Genomic DNA, 14833 nt, shown 5'->3' on the forward strand with positions numbered 1-14833 from the left:
TGGTTCCCAGGGTAGGAGGGAATTCCTCCTTCACAGTATTTCTCTTCCCTGATGTAGCAGCACAGGGTGTCCCATTTTACAGATGGGAGAGTGACCACCCAAAGCCTCATGGTGAATCAGGGTAAAGCTAGGCTTAAATCTGGATTCCCTGAATGCTACAGGGCTGCTGCCTTTCCTCTTTCCACCTGGTTCATTGTGGGGACAGGCCTGGGTAGATGGGGACAGCCCAGAGAAGACAAGCTGTGATAGTGATGGCCCAGGGGCCTAACTAGCCTCAGAGGAGATCAGGGGAAATTTCCCTAAGGAGGAACCCAAGCTGCGATGAGGGCATGGGTAGGGAAGGTTGCAGTATCTGGGCAGGGTTTCCAGACCTCCCTCTTCCCTCCTGCCATCTGAGGCCTATGCCCCTCTTCCCTCCTGCAATCTGAGATCTATGCTAATGGAGTCCCAGCTGGTTATCTTGACTCCCTCTCTGGGCTCTAGTGCTCATTTGGTCAAAGGGAACCTCAGTTTCCCTGTCTGTAAAGTGGGGAAGATAGTAGCTACTTCTCAGGTTGGTACCAGAACTAAGTATAGCAGGACCCAGCCTGGGGCCTGCACCCAGATGGTGTTAGGTAACTTCTCACTGTCTTTTTGGTGGTGATTGGTGATACCCCTGCTATATCCTTCAGGCTTCATTTTCCAGATTCTTGTTCAAGGGGTCAATGTCCAGGAAGTGATTGCCAGCAGCTCTCCAGCATGGGCAAAATATGGCTGAGTTGGATTCAGGCATCCCTGGCTCTCCCACCCGACGCGTTCCCCCCAGGCCAGCTGAGTACCACCTCACATTTCCCTGAGCTGCTGCGAAACAGAAAACACTGTGCTGTCTCATGGCTCTGACTGGGGCTGGGGCAGGGCGGGGCTGGGGCTATGGCAGGCTGGGGGAGAGTGGCCTGCCTCCCCACACACCCCTAAAGCTGCAGTTGTGGTTAGTTAGTTCATGGGGTTACACCTCACTCAGTGCCCAGATGGGGCTCCCCAAGAGTTAGACACAGATGGGCAGCCAAGTGTGCCCACCTGCTGCAGATGCCTCTTGGGACGGGGCGGGGTGTGTGTGGGGGGGAGTGCTAAAAGCTGGGAACCCCATGTGCTCAGCATACCTTCCTTCATTTGTTCACTGCCTCAGCAGTCATGTTGCAGGTGTGACTTTTGGCAGGCCGCTTGATCTTTCTGACCTCAGTTTGCTGATCTGCAAAGTGACACTAATAACAGCACCTGATATTCTAGCTTGCTGTGAAGATCCTATACACAACACGTGTAAAGTATCTGGTTGGGGGCCTGACCCGTAGTCCTTGCTCAGTAAATGTGATCCCTTCCCTGGAGGGCCTGGGGAGAGCTGGTGAATATAAAATAGTCCAGGACCTATCCTTGTGGAGCTCCCAGACCAGATGGGAGGCTGAAGAGGACATAGGATGACTGAGTCCAGAGGCCGCGAAGGCCAAGTCCAGGAATCGGAGCTTAAGCTGAAGGAGGAGAGGTTGGAACTGAAAGGGTGGGATTTTCCTGGTAGCCATGTGACAGGTAGCTTCCTTTAAAGGCCACTAAGGCCAACTTTCCATCTAATGTTGCTTTACTTAGCTTCTGCTCAACATCTCCAGGAATGGGAGTTCTCCTGCACAGCCCATCAATGGGCAGCTCAGTCTTCACTGTGCTGGCATTTTTGTGGCTATGCTACCATTCCTGCATGCATCTGTCAGTGAAAATAGGAGACACATCTTTTCCTGTGTTCTTAGGACTACCATCTGGGGTGAGGAAACCCTTTCAGGCACCAAGTCAGGCTCAAGGCTCCCTGGGAGGGTTTCACCTCAGGCCAGAATGAACTCAAGTGTCCCAATTAGGAGCGGGTGGCCCAGAAAGGCAATGATGTGCACATCCGTGTGACCTTGGACAAGTTGCTGAACCTCTCTGAACCTTACTGTCCTCATCTAACTGTAGAACCAAAATGAGAAGGATCGTGGCACCCTGGAGTTGCTGAATACACACTGGGGACCAGTCCTTCATCTCATGTGGCCAAATCAGGATAAAGACAGCAATAGACAGCCTTCAGTTCGGTTGTCTTTACTCTCAATTACTCAATAGGACAACTGAGGCTCAGAGAAGTTAGGCAACTGGCCCATGTCACACAGCTTTGGAGTCAGGTGTCTGGATTCCCAGACCAATCTCAGTGCAAGGATGGGCCTGTTCTCACTCCCTGTCCCTGCCCAGCACCTCGTGGGCTCCTGGGAGTCAGGAAGTTCCCTCATCAGTCCCTATTGGGGCCCTGCCTTTTGAGGCAGAACACTGGGTTCCCAGTTCTTCTGCTCACTCTCCCTTGCTCCCTAGGGAAACTGGGCTCAGATCATACCCACCATGGGGCACCTCCCAGAGGGGCAGAGCAAATGTTGCTGGGTGTCAGCTGTAGGGAGTTTATGAGCTAGAAGCTAACATTGGGTGCTTGGGAAACAAACACATACAGGGACAGGTGGTGTGTCCCTTTCTCTGAGGAATAGCTGAAGTGTTAAGTGGAGAGTAGTGAGGGCTTGCAGGGCTGGGCCTGGTGCCAGGTACTTTACTTGAATTATCTCCCCCTCACAGCAGTCCGGCACAGAGGGGACTATCATGCCCCCCTTTTACAGAAGAGGGACAGAGGCTCGCAAGGGTTCTATGACTTATCCATAGTCACACAGCTAACAGATGGAAAAGGGCAGTGCACAGCAGCCGCTCCCATGCAAGTCGTCAGCCTCAAGGCATGGCCAGCAAACTGGCTTGGCTGGTTTTCTGTTCTCAGTGGGGGCACTAGTCAATTCCCCCCCCACACACATGCCATTGTAGCCCTTGGAGCCACCAATGCAGAGGAAGTAGGTGCTGGTGAGACCCCGTGTACCACTCGGCCGCCACACCAGAGGCTTCCGGCCCTGAGACTGGTCATGAGAACTGGGCTGAGGCTAGGAGTCTGGAGGCTCCTGGAGGCCCCGAGGGAGAGGGGGGAGTTAGGTGAGAAATTCGAGACTGGGTTGAAGCAGGCAGGGCAGGATCAGAAGCGTTTCACAGTTTGAGTATGCTGTGTCGTGGACCATGAAACCACAGCTCTCTGCAGCAACCCGGCTGCTGGGAACTGAGGGTTTGTTCCTTTGAGCCGCACAACTTTTTCCTCCATTTTAACCATTTGAAGGTTAAACACAATATACCCTTTTCTTGATGATCCCCGGTAACCGTCCCTGGCAGTCTCAGTTTCTCATCTGTAAAATTGGGCCAGTCATTCTGCCATTTCAAGGGGGTGTTGAGATGCTGTGGAAACCTGAATGGAGTAGGGCTGGGTCGATATGATTACTGATATTGTTTTCCTCACGTGTAAGTCTGTGACTCTGTGGTTGACCAAAGGGACCTGTGGCAGATGGAACCCCCAGGGATGGGAAGGAGCCAGGTTGGAGGAACCTAGTGCCGGAGGTCCAGTGGTCCCAGGGCACACGCGGGCTCCTCAGGTAGGACAGTTCCTGTGAGCAGAAGGGCTGTGGCCCAGATAGGGCATCCTTTGGTGGGTACCCTGCCTCCCAGGGTTCCCCGGAGGTCCCTTCCCAACTTCAGGTTCTTTGCGTGCTGAGCTCCCGGCAGGCTGTGGCCTCCCATCTTATTCTGGGTCGTCTAAGCCCCAAAGCCCTGCACAGCTTCTGGAAACAGTCTCATGCGTGGCCACGTGATCCCCACAGATAACGGTCAGCTCTCGAGTTTCAGAGATCCTTTTTGCCTCCTTTTTTTTCCACTCCAAGGACAGCAGATTTAGGCCCAGAGAGCGTGGAGGAGGTGGCCTGAGGTCTCAGGAGGGCTGAGGGTGCGGTACCCCTATCCCCACCCTACTTTCCTAACTTGCCTCACATGAGGTACTCCCGCTTCACACAGCACACTCTTCAGGGTTCTAGCCCAGGTCCTTTCAAACTTTGGAGAGTATCCGGATCCCCGAGGTCTTGTTAAAGCAGATTGCTGGGCCCTAGAGTCTGGTTCAGTAGGTCTGAGGTGGGGCCAGAATCTGGAGTCAACTCGCAGTGGCGGATGCCACCAGTCCACAGGCTGCTGTGCCAGTGAGGGCCTGGGGCATCGGACTCTGTGATGAGGCTCTTCCAGTGCAGCCCTCCCCGCCTCTATGAAGTGGCAACAACAATAGCCCCTGCCCGCGGAGCTGAAGAAACACAGGGATGAGATGTAAAGGTTCTGGTTAACAGGTTAGGACTCTTTCTTCCCATGAGCGAAATTCCGAGGCCAGTGTGAGGCCTCTGTGTGACTTTGGGAAGTTGGGAAGGGGACGGGCTGGCCCAGGCAGCTTTCTAATGCAGCTTTCGTGTCGTCACCCGTATAATCCTCCCACACCGAATGAGGTGGATGTTATTATCTTATAATCACTACTAGTATTAGTGTCGTCATTATCTCCATTTTACAGATGACACATGAGGAAACCCAGAGAGATTAAGTAACCCAAGCTTGTACAGCCAGTACATTCGTCCAGGCAGCGGGGCTCCAGTGCCTACCCACTTTATACTCTACTGCATTGTCACTAGACGGAGCATTTTAATTAGCCAAAAAGAGCAAATAACCTAAAATTCTACATTTACCCTGATATCCCCTGGGTGTAGAGTTGTATTTTCCTGTCTCTTGGGTGGGGTGAGGTGGGGCCTGAGGAGGGCAGAGTCGAGGAACATAAGCAGCCCAGGTTGCAGAGAGGGACCTACCTGGGTTCCCATCCTCACTGTGCTGCCCACTGCTGTGTGACTTAGGGCTGGTGGCCTCACCTCTCTGAACCCGCTCTGTCACTGTAAAGTAGAGCAATGAGGATGACTAGGGCTGCTTGAAGAGTGAGCTTCTTGTGTCATGTGCCTGCCCACCGATGACACGCACCCAGCTGATGGCATGGCTTGTGATTTCTGGCCGAGTTCTTGTTTGCGTATTTTGGGCAGCAGCTCTGTCTTCTTCAAATGATTTGGTTCAGAGAAGGAGTGAAGTAGTTTGTGAAGTTTCCCCTGGCTGTGCTCGGGGGAAGTGGGGAGGGACCTTCCTAAAATGTAGCTGTGACTGCCTTTCAGGGGCAGTGAGAGTGGGCGGCATTCTCGTTCTACAGGGTGACGGGGGGACCGCAGAGGATGGGTGGGAGATGGAGACCTGGGCACACCCGACTCTCCCTGGGAGCACCCTCTTTAACACAGGCCACTGTGCCCCGTTCTTCTCCTACTCACGTTGCCTTCCTTCTCCCAACCATAGGGACTTCCCAGAATACGTCAAGTACTGGCAGTGGGGGTGGGGGGGTCTGAGGCTTGATGGGGATAGGAACCAGCTCAGAGCCCAGAGATGGCAAGGTGGGCCTGCACCTCTGCCCTTCCCTGCTGTGTTAGTCTCACACCTTCCCTGAGGACATCCTTCCATACAGACACAGTGCACCTGCAAAGCACACTGCCCGCCATGCATAGTACACACAGGTACACACACCTTTATATATACCCTCAAAGACAGCACAGGCCACACAGAACCACAACTCAGGAAACAACAAGCACGCATCAATCTTACATGAACATTTCACATAGGCACACACGCTATCTACAAACACTTCACAGAGACACCCTCAAAACTCACCACACACACATGGGCACACCCTCACAAGTCCAACTCATATATACAGCATGTGTGCAGCACACATTACAAGCACGCACATTGAGAATACACGATGTGCACATATATCTATATCTATACCTATATATATCCACACAACAAGGCTCCCAAACCCAGTGTACACACACCAGCCCCAGTGCACAGACCAGCATGCTGTCTGTATGCATGAACAAATACATGCACGGGCACATGTATTTGTGGGAGCTAGGCTGTGATCTTGTACTGCTCATGACTGATTTTCTCAGAAGCAGACAACACAACGAATCAAGAGGCTTCCACTTGGCTGATTTCCTGGGGTGTGAAAGGGAAGAAGGGGAAGGGGCACTGTTTGACAGACTGCCATTCCTCCCAGGGACCTTGTGATGAATCCTGATGAGATACTGGGAGCTTAGGACCCCACGAGCCTAGAGGCTGGGCTGGGGCTCTGCAGCCCAGAGGGCTGGATCCTGTCTCCTAAGAAGTCGATCCCTCTCTCTGTCCCCAAATCCAGCCCCTTTCTCTGGGTCTGGAAGCTTGAAAGTGAGTATTCAGCCTTCTAGACTAATGCTCTCTTGCCTCTTCTGGACTCTGGGACTTCAGCCCGCTTGCCTTCGCCCATCTTTGAATGCTGGGCCAGGAGACGTGGATGTCAGGCCTGAACCAGACCCCTAAAACCAACCTCACCTCTGCCTGCCTCAGGGCCCACCTGGCCCCTGGGGGGTGGGCCCTGGTTCCCAATGACAGAGGCTGCCTCTTGGGAAAGCTTCTGGGCATCCCCTGTCCCTGCAGTCTCTCATCAGCGTGGACACTCCCCTATTTCACAAACCCTTTCCTGGCCTCCCAGGTCCCCCCAACTACTGCCCCACCCTCTTGTCTCCTCAGATCCAGACCTGTTAAGGTTGTCACCTACTCTTGCTATCTCTATTTCTCCACTCTCTTCACTGCTTCCTCCATTTGTCTCCAGCCCCATCTTTCGAACCAGCTCATTTCTCGCCTTCATGTCCAGAACTGCAAGGGACAGACACTCTTTAGTCCCCAGCTGCCTTGGTCACTTGGTCACTTGGCTGCATTCTTCACAGATGCCCACTCCCTCCTTCCTGAATCACCTTCTGCCCTTGGCACCTTGTCATGCCCTCTCCTGGTTCTCTTCCTATGTCACCGGTATCTCCTCCTGACTCCTTGTACCGGCCCCTTCCTTCACCTAATTTTTAAATGTGGAAGCTCCTGGGTCTCTCCCTTTGGCCTTGGCCTCTTTTTCTCCTCCCCCTCCCCCAGGAGAACTTCCTGCCCTGGGGTCTCCCTTTCCTGTTCATCCATCCAGCCATTCATCCTCCACATGGCAGCCAGATGGAGTCGCTCCAAAACACAGGTTTGACTAGGTCACTCCCCTGCTTAAAACCCTTTGATGGCCCTGGGAGTCCAAGCACATGTCACATTTCCCATTTTCCTGTCTCTTTCACTACTCAGGGGGCCCAGATTCCATATCACGCACCCACATACATCCTCCATCATTCCTCTCTCCTTCCTGCTCTCTCCCAACCGTGCTGTTATCTCTGTTAAACTGCCTCTCTTCTCTCACTCTCTCTGTCTCTCTGTCTCTGTCTCTCTCTCCATTTAGAGTTGGCAGAGGTGAGGGCTGTAAGAACTAGCTTATGGGCTCCCATAAAAGAAGAGAGATGGCAACCACAAGAGTGAGAAAACCACCTTCTCATTGGGCTGTCCACAGGGGTAGCCTTAAAGACATCCTGCCCAATGTCTGGAAGGCCTGAATCAGCTTTTTAAAAGGCTCTGGGATTGGCCAGATTTAGTTGACTTCCCTGCTCTTTCGCTCTCCCATTGCCCCACTTTCACTGCAGGTTTCAACCTTGACTTTGGCTGCAACACACTCCAGTGTCTGCCCAATTCAGCAACTCCAGCCGCCATCCAGACACCTGGCTGTTGGCTTTGGCTTCACCCGGGGCCCAGCCTCACCTGCCTGCTCCTCTGGACCTCACCCCAGTACTCACCCATTTCCTTTGGCTGGTCCCACCCTGTGGCTGGTGACTGAGGCCGTCACGGGTGTGCGTCACGTTTTTCCGGTAGTATGTGCTGTGGCCAACAGTGCAGCCAGGGTGGTGTGTGCAGTGGGGGCTTTGGAGTCAAGGTCCAGTTGTGCCACTGGCTTGCTGGTGACCTTGGACTAAGTCTCAGTAGCTTTATCAAACATATGAGGAGAATGGTGTCGACCTTGCATGATTGTAGTGAGGATTAAAGTGCACATAGTCAGCCTATTCGTATAAGTTCCCCTTTTCAGTGAAATAAAGACCCTTCTAAGGGCTGCCTGCAGGGGGACTGTGGAGACATCCTGCCCAACGCCTGCCCAACGCCTGGGAAAGCCTGCATTTGCCCTTTTAAAGGCTCCTAGGCTTTAATTGATCTTGTAGTTGCTCTTTGGGTAAATACCAATGAAGCACGAAGCTGAGACTGGGTGTTGGTTGGCTTGGAATAAAAAGGGGTTGGGAGGCAAAGGAGTGGTGAGAGAGGATGAGGAAGCCCGGGCGCTGCCCAGGACGGGATTGGGAGGGAGAACTCAGAGGTTTAGAGGGGTTCACAAAACTTGGCTGCACGATGCGTGATGATATACTCTCTTCTGTTTCCCTGGAATCTCCAGCAAACTCTCCACTTCTCACTGATACACTGGAAAGTTGGATCTGGTTTTAGGGCTATATCAAAATGCTCAAGGCAGACACACGGGAGAACAAAGCCTGCCCCCACAGCTTAGCTTCCCCCAGGCCACGCATGCAATGTCAGTTATGGAAATGGGCCAAGTGAATACTGTGACGTTCCTGAAGCTGGAAGGATTCTGCACCTGGACACGAAGGTGACAGGGGAAGGTTACACGGTCTCCAGGTCACTGCTTCCAGGTGTTGGGGGGTTATAATAACTATTAACAAGAATACTTTGATAACGAAAATCCTCTAGCTTGAAACTGGGGACGTGAGAAATTTGAGCGGACAGGATGGAGCTAGGAACGGGGGTGGGAAACGGCGCAGCTTCAGGGGAGACAATGACGAGGGTCTGTTGGCAGGAACTCCGTGGCAAAGGGACCTGGCCATCAGCAGTGGGGAGCATGCTAAGTAGGAAAGTGACGTGGCAAGGTCTGTGCTGCAGGTAGACTGGGAACAGCACGGGCCAGTGGAGAGTGGAGACAGGAGAGCAGCATGGAGGCTGGTGCAGTCACAGAGGACCCAGGATGGCGCCTGGACAAAGGCAGAGGCCATCGTGGTGGGTGGGATGGACATGGGGATTGATCATGGTGGTGGGGGCGAGGACAGGGAAGAGAAGGTGATCACCCCTGGTTCTGGCCAGGACAGGTCAATGCACAGCCAGGCTGGTCTGTGGCTCAGAGGGGAGGTGCCCGGCAGGCAGCCCGACACTGGGCCTGGAGCCCAGAGGGAAGGGCTCAGCCAGCAGTGGAAGAGAACTGTCAGCAAGAGCCTCATTCTCCTGTCTTTGCATGGGGACCATTACACCTGCCTACTAGGAGGGAGTGTGGTAGACCACACAAGCCAGTGTCCAGGAAAGCCCTGGGTAAGACTGAGTGTAACCTACAGGTTACTTAATAGGAAATGCAAATGGGCCCGGCCTTTCAAATGCGGACAGGACGCTGAGATTTGCTGTCCTCTCACTGTCCTTTAGTCATTAGGGAGATTCCTCAAGCAAGACTATTCTGTGGGGTGGGGCCCCACCCATCACTCTGGGCAGCACCACCCTCCCTCCCTGGCTGGGCAGTCAAACCCAAGGAGCCTGCAGGCTGGGGCAGGGCCAGGAATCTCTGGTTGTTGGAGGGGCTCCCGATTCTCTCTGGAACAGCTTGCCTGCCTCCTAGTGGACTTCTGAAGAGTCTCGAGGACTCATAGAAACCCAGAGCAGGAGTGGGTTGTGCGAGCAAATGTAGGGGCAGAGCCAGGATTAGAGGCAGCATGACAGGCCCTCGGGAAAGAACCGGGACTTTGGCGTCCTTCAGCCCCAGGGAAACTCAGCAGCAATGGCAATGATGATAGCACCCACTTCCTAGGGCTGCGAGGACAGCATCCTGAGACAATACACACACACAACATGCTCAGTACATGTGTGGCCCTTCCTTCCCGCTCTACCTCACTCACCTCCCCCTGTAAGAGTGTCGCCTCAGCTCTAACAGCCTTTGAGCACACCTGATTTTCATGCATTCATGCAGGTGGATTTCCTTAAAGTGAGGTTTACCTGCCACCACAGTGGCTTCCTCCACCTCCCCTGTCTTGTTATATTTCTTCTTCCACTGGGGTCACAGAAAGAGGGCTTAGACCCAGCCCTGTCCTCAGGAAGCCTCTAGTCTGCAGGACAGGGCTAGACAGGGTGGCCAGGGGGCTGTGGAGCCAGAGGACGTGCCCCTCCACCGCATTCAGAAGGATGGAAGGGAAGATTTCAGGGAAGGCTTCCTGGAGGAAGCGGCAAAGGAGCAGAGTCATGAACGATGAAGAGAAGTTGGCCAGAAGGGGTGGGAAGCAGAGGGGCTGGGGAAGAGCACCCAGGCTGGTGCGAGGGTTGGAGGTGATGAGAGTGTCCATAGCAGCAGGAGGGGTGGTGATGAGGAGAGAATGAGGAGCAGCCGGGGAAGTCATAGGCTGACACCCCTGCTGTGCAGGATTTCAACTAAGCATTAAACTAAGCCAGCCCAGATGCAGAGAACAGCAGAGGAGAAACTTGGCAGGAGACGTCAGGAGTGGAGGTTGTTCACTAAAAGCCTTTGGGCTAACTGGTTCATTAGCTTGTTCACTCATCTGTTCACCTCCCAGGGCACACCTCTTCTCGGGCATTGGAAGGAAGGAATGAACTAGAAAAGGCTGCTGCTATCATCAAGTGAGGGCCGGGCACGGCAACTACTAATTGCATGCAGGGGGACATAGGGAGATGGCTTTTCGGGTGGACTTTGAAGGACATATAGGAGTTCACCAAATGTTGAAAAATGGATAAGGTCATTTAGGTAGAGAAAACTACGAGAGCAAGGCATCATGAAGAGCTTGGGGAAAAGTAAGCAGTCTGTCATGGCCAGAGAACTGGGTGTGTAAGGGGCAGATGAGGTGAAGGCAGCGTGCGTAGGGCTGTGAATGCCAGGTTAAAATGTTTGGACTTTTCTAAGGAGTCCATCCTACATTGTGTCTGCCTGAAGAACCATGAATCAAGCAATTTCAGATCATCCAGACCTGCGAGGACTTTCTGGAGCCCCATGGCCCCATCTGCCGTAGCGAGAACCCCATCCCCTAGAGATGCCAACAGTGTCCCATTGCTGGGAACCCACCCCAAGGGACAGGACGGTAGTCTCAGGCTGGTGGGGGAAGGCAGGGGGACTTCATAGGGACCAACTGGCACTGACTCATCATGAAAGTCGTGACGTGGGGCCCCATCTCTAGGGTTTCACCTGGACATGTGCCCGGAAGCCCCATGCAAATGTTGGGCTGGCTCCTCATGAGAGGAGGGCTAGCTCCTCAGCCTCACCTGTCCTCGCCCCACTTGCAGAAGAGAAAGCTGTGTGTCCCCTGAGGCCGTCCTCTCTGGGAGCCTCTGGCATTTCTCTGGGCCGTTGTAGCACCATGTGTCCACCTGAAATCAGGAAAGACAGGGCTGGCACAGACAAGTCACTTCATACCTCCAAGCCTTGTTTTCTCAGAGGATAAATAACTCGTCTCACAGGGTGGTTGTGTCTTAGAGATAATATGAGTAGAAGGAAGCTCCAGGTACAGGGCCTGGCCTGCAGTAGGCAGCGGGGAAATGCAGAACAAATGAGCCCAAAAGCTCCCAGCACAAAGGAAACCAGCACAGCCCCTGGGGGGGCACAGCCCAGAAACCAGGAGGGCACTGGCCCCTCAGTATCCTTGTCCACAGATGACGGGGGAAGGTTGGGGACAGGTGAGGGTGTGTGGGGGTCTGTTCACATGCAGTGTGTCAGCTTCGGAGTCCGCTTTCCTTCCTGGAGCCCACGGCGTGCTGCCTTGGGGGTGGTCTGAGCAGGCAGTGTCTGAGAACAGAGCTGTCTCAGTCCTTCTCAGAGGGTAGGCAGAGGGCCAGGGGCTGTCCCCCGACACTACCATTCTGGAGGGCCCAAGAGTAAGGAGACCTACGGCTGGATCCAGACACACCCAACATACTACTCACACATGTACAAGGCATGCACTTGGACACACACCACTCATGCGACGTTTCTCTCGGTTATTCTCACAATGACGTGAGAAGTAAGGGTGGCTGGCCTCATTTCGCATTTGAGGAAACTGAAGTGTAAAAAGGATAGGCCCAAAGTTGTGTGGATAAGAACCAGCGGTGGGCATCTCCCCAAGCCAAGTCCAGCACTTTCCACCACACAGCAGCTCCTGGCTCCAAGCACACATCACCCATACACCCACACACACACACACACACACACACACACACACACACTCACACACACACTCACACACACACTCACACGCTCACACACACTCAGCCTGGCCTCTGTGAGTACAACCCAGCAGAACAGTTTCCCGACACTCCCAAGGAGTCTTTGGAAGAAAGATGAGTTTTTAGGGCTAACCCTGCCCCCCGGCCCCCCAGCCCTCTCCCTCTGTCAGGGAAATGAATTCCACATGCCCCTGTCTGCCTGGGGGTTTTGGTGAACACTCTTTGATGTTGGAAGCCAGATTAATGAGTTGGTTGTGGGTTTTGGTTGTTTTCTTTAAGACAGAGTCTCATTTCCTAAGAACCAAGGGATTATCACGCCCCTCCCCCCCCCCAGAGATTCTGAGAGAGCCCAAGCCGTGGACTCCCAGCACAGTGCTCACAGACACTCAAAGGGTTAGACCGCTCATGGAGGGGGAGTCAGGAAAGGAGGCAGCAGTCTTTGAGCATTTGCTGTGGGCCGAGGCCTGTGTTCGGACTAAGCCTTGTGGTGTAGTCTCTCAATGCCCATTTTAGAGACGACAAAACAGAGAGTCTGAGAAGAGATGTGCTGTGAGAGGTGGCCCGGCTGAGCCTGGAGCCCTCCTCTGCCTGGCTCCAGTTTCCGGTTCTGCTCATGCCACCTGCTGCAAGTGACCTCCTCCTCTGCCCCTGGGCACTTTGGCTGTACAACGGCGACAGTGTTTTTGATGTGAAGAATAAGGAGCTGTATAGTAATGAGCTCTCAGAGTCAAAACAATTTGTTTTGAGAATCAAGTGCTGCAGAAAAGGAAGGGAATATTTCTGTTTTTTATTATTTTTGTGTCAAGAGGCTAGTTTTACCCATAGGTTTCATAGTGGAACATATCAATTAATGTCGTTCTAGGGTCCTCATGAATGAGCACCTGGTTGGCTGCCAGGGAGCTCAGCGAGAGAATTCTTTGAGGGGAGTGAACCAGGCACAAGAGTCTCCCGGTTGGTACAAGCCCCTACCCCACTCTGTGCCTCACGTCAGGGCCCAACCAACGCCTTCCCTGAGCATTGCTTGCCTTGGCAAAGGCTGCCCTGATTTCTTGGTTTATGAAGACCTGCTCGGGGACCCTAGGGAAAAAAAGAGAAGCAAGAATAATAAAACCCTATCCAGAACAACAGTGGTGGCTATTTAGAGCCCACAACGGCTTACGAGTAGCCCCTTTCACCTCCGTGACTTCTCCTGATCCCTGCACTAGCCCTGCCATGGGCACCCCAGTGCCCTCCCCACTTTGGACTTCAGGGGACCAAAGCTCAGAGAGGTACAGTACTGCTGACTCACCTCCATGTGTGACGTCAAGTCCAGAGGCCTCCCAGGAGAGGGGGAGCTGCCCTGGCTCTGTTCCTTGCTTAGGACGTGATCTTGGGAGGTCATAAGGCCGTGGGGTAAGGAACTTTGTGATCTCTAGGTATTATGCAAATCCAGGAAGGAACCCTGGACCCCCACCCTGCACACACCCATTTTCTCATTCGCTTCCCATGTGCCCGAAGGAGGGTAGAGCGAGGTGATCGCCTTTGCAGAGAGAAAGGAGCAAGACTCCAAGAGACAGCCAAGACCTCACAGCAACCTGGCAGGGGATACTTTTGAGCCTGGCTGGCAGGAGCAGAGGAGGGAGAAGGGGCCACTGTGTGCAATGTCTCTGTGACATGTGACAGAATGTCTTCTGCGAGCACTGCTGCCTGGGTTATGGCTACAACAAGACACGGAGGGGGCTTGGTCCTTCCCCTGATCTCCTCCAGGCTCCCCATACATCCCCAAATATAAGATGAATAACTTCTACAGATGTGGCAAATACAGAAAGTGAGGATAAAAGCATTTTTAGAAAAGTTGACTTGAAAATAATTAAGCTATAACATACAGTTCAAGTAAAATTTGGTAACTGCCTTGTAAACATAACTCTAAGACAAGTTCCCTCCCAACTGGCATCCTAGCCCTTCCTATAGGGAGTCTTTGTGTCTGTGTATCTGTTGGTCTGTCTGTGAGCTCATCTCCAGGCAGATGGAAGGGCACGTGATGATGTTTCTGTGTGTGTATGTGCCTGACGCCCACGATGGATGTAGTGTGTCTGCACGTGTGCATGTGTAATGCGTGCGCGGTGTGTGTGCGTGTGTACACGCATGTGTCCATGGGCGTGTGTGTGGTCTCCTGTGGACCCATTCGCTGGTTCTGAGCCTGTGGGCCTCGGGGGGTATGGGATTCTCCCCTGCCTGCATGGAGGCCTGGGAGACTCCCAGGTCAGGTGGAGCTCAACTGGGGCTGATCTCCACTCTCCTCCTTCTCTAAGCCAGGAAGATGAAAACATTTCTGGCACTTTCTAAAAGTTTCTGTCTGGGAATGGAAAAGTCATCAGCTGGGGGAGCTCTGGATGACAAATGGCCGCCAGGCCCTGCTGGTTCCCACTCCCAGGACAGGATGGGTTTGAGGAGGGCTGGGAGCTGGGCTATCTAGTGCCTGCATGGCCAGGGCCCTGCTGGGGAGAGGCAGGAGCTCCAGAGCTCACCTTCCCTGGGTTGCCGAGAGCCGGGGGATGTGCAGACGCACGCTGGTTAGCATCTCTGGGCTTGTGCTGGCAGGGGAAAGTTCCATAACCACGTCAACAGGAAATATCAGGGAGTAACAAGTGCTACGGTGACAATGCTGGGAGCTGGGGGTGGAGGGTGACAAGAGAGCTCCGTTTAGGAGGTGTGATCAGAGCTGTCTCATGAAGGAGGCAGCAATCAGAGCTGA

The sequence above is a fragment of the Rhinolophus ferrumequinum genome, chromosome 11 (genome assembly GCF_004115265.2).
Source record: "Rhinolophus ferrumequinum isolate MPI-CBG mRhiFer1 chromosome 11, mRhiFer1_v1.p, whole genome shotgun sequence".
In the NCBI taxonomy this organism is placed as follows: domain Eukaryota; kingdom Metazoa; phylum Chordata; class Mammalia; order Chiroptera; family Rhinolophidae; genus Rhinolophus; species Rhinolophus ferrumequinum.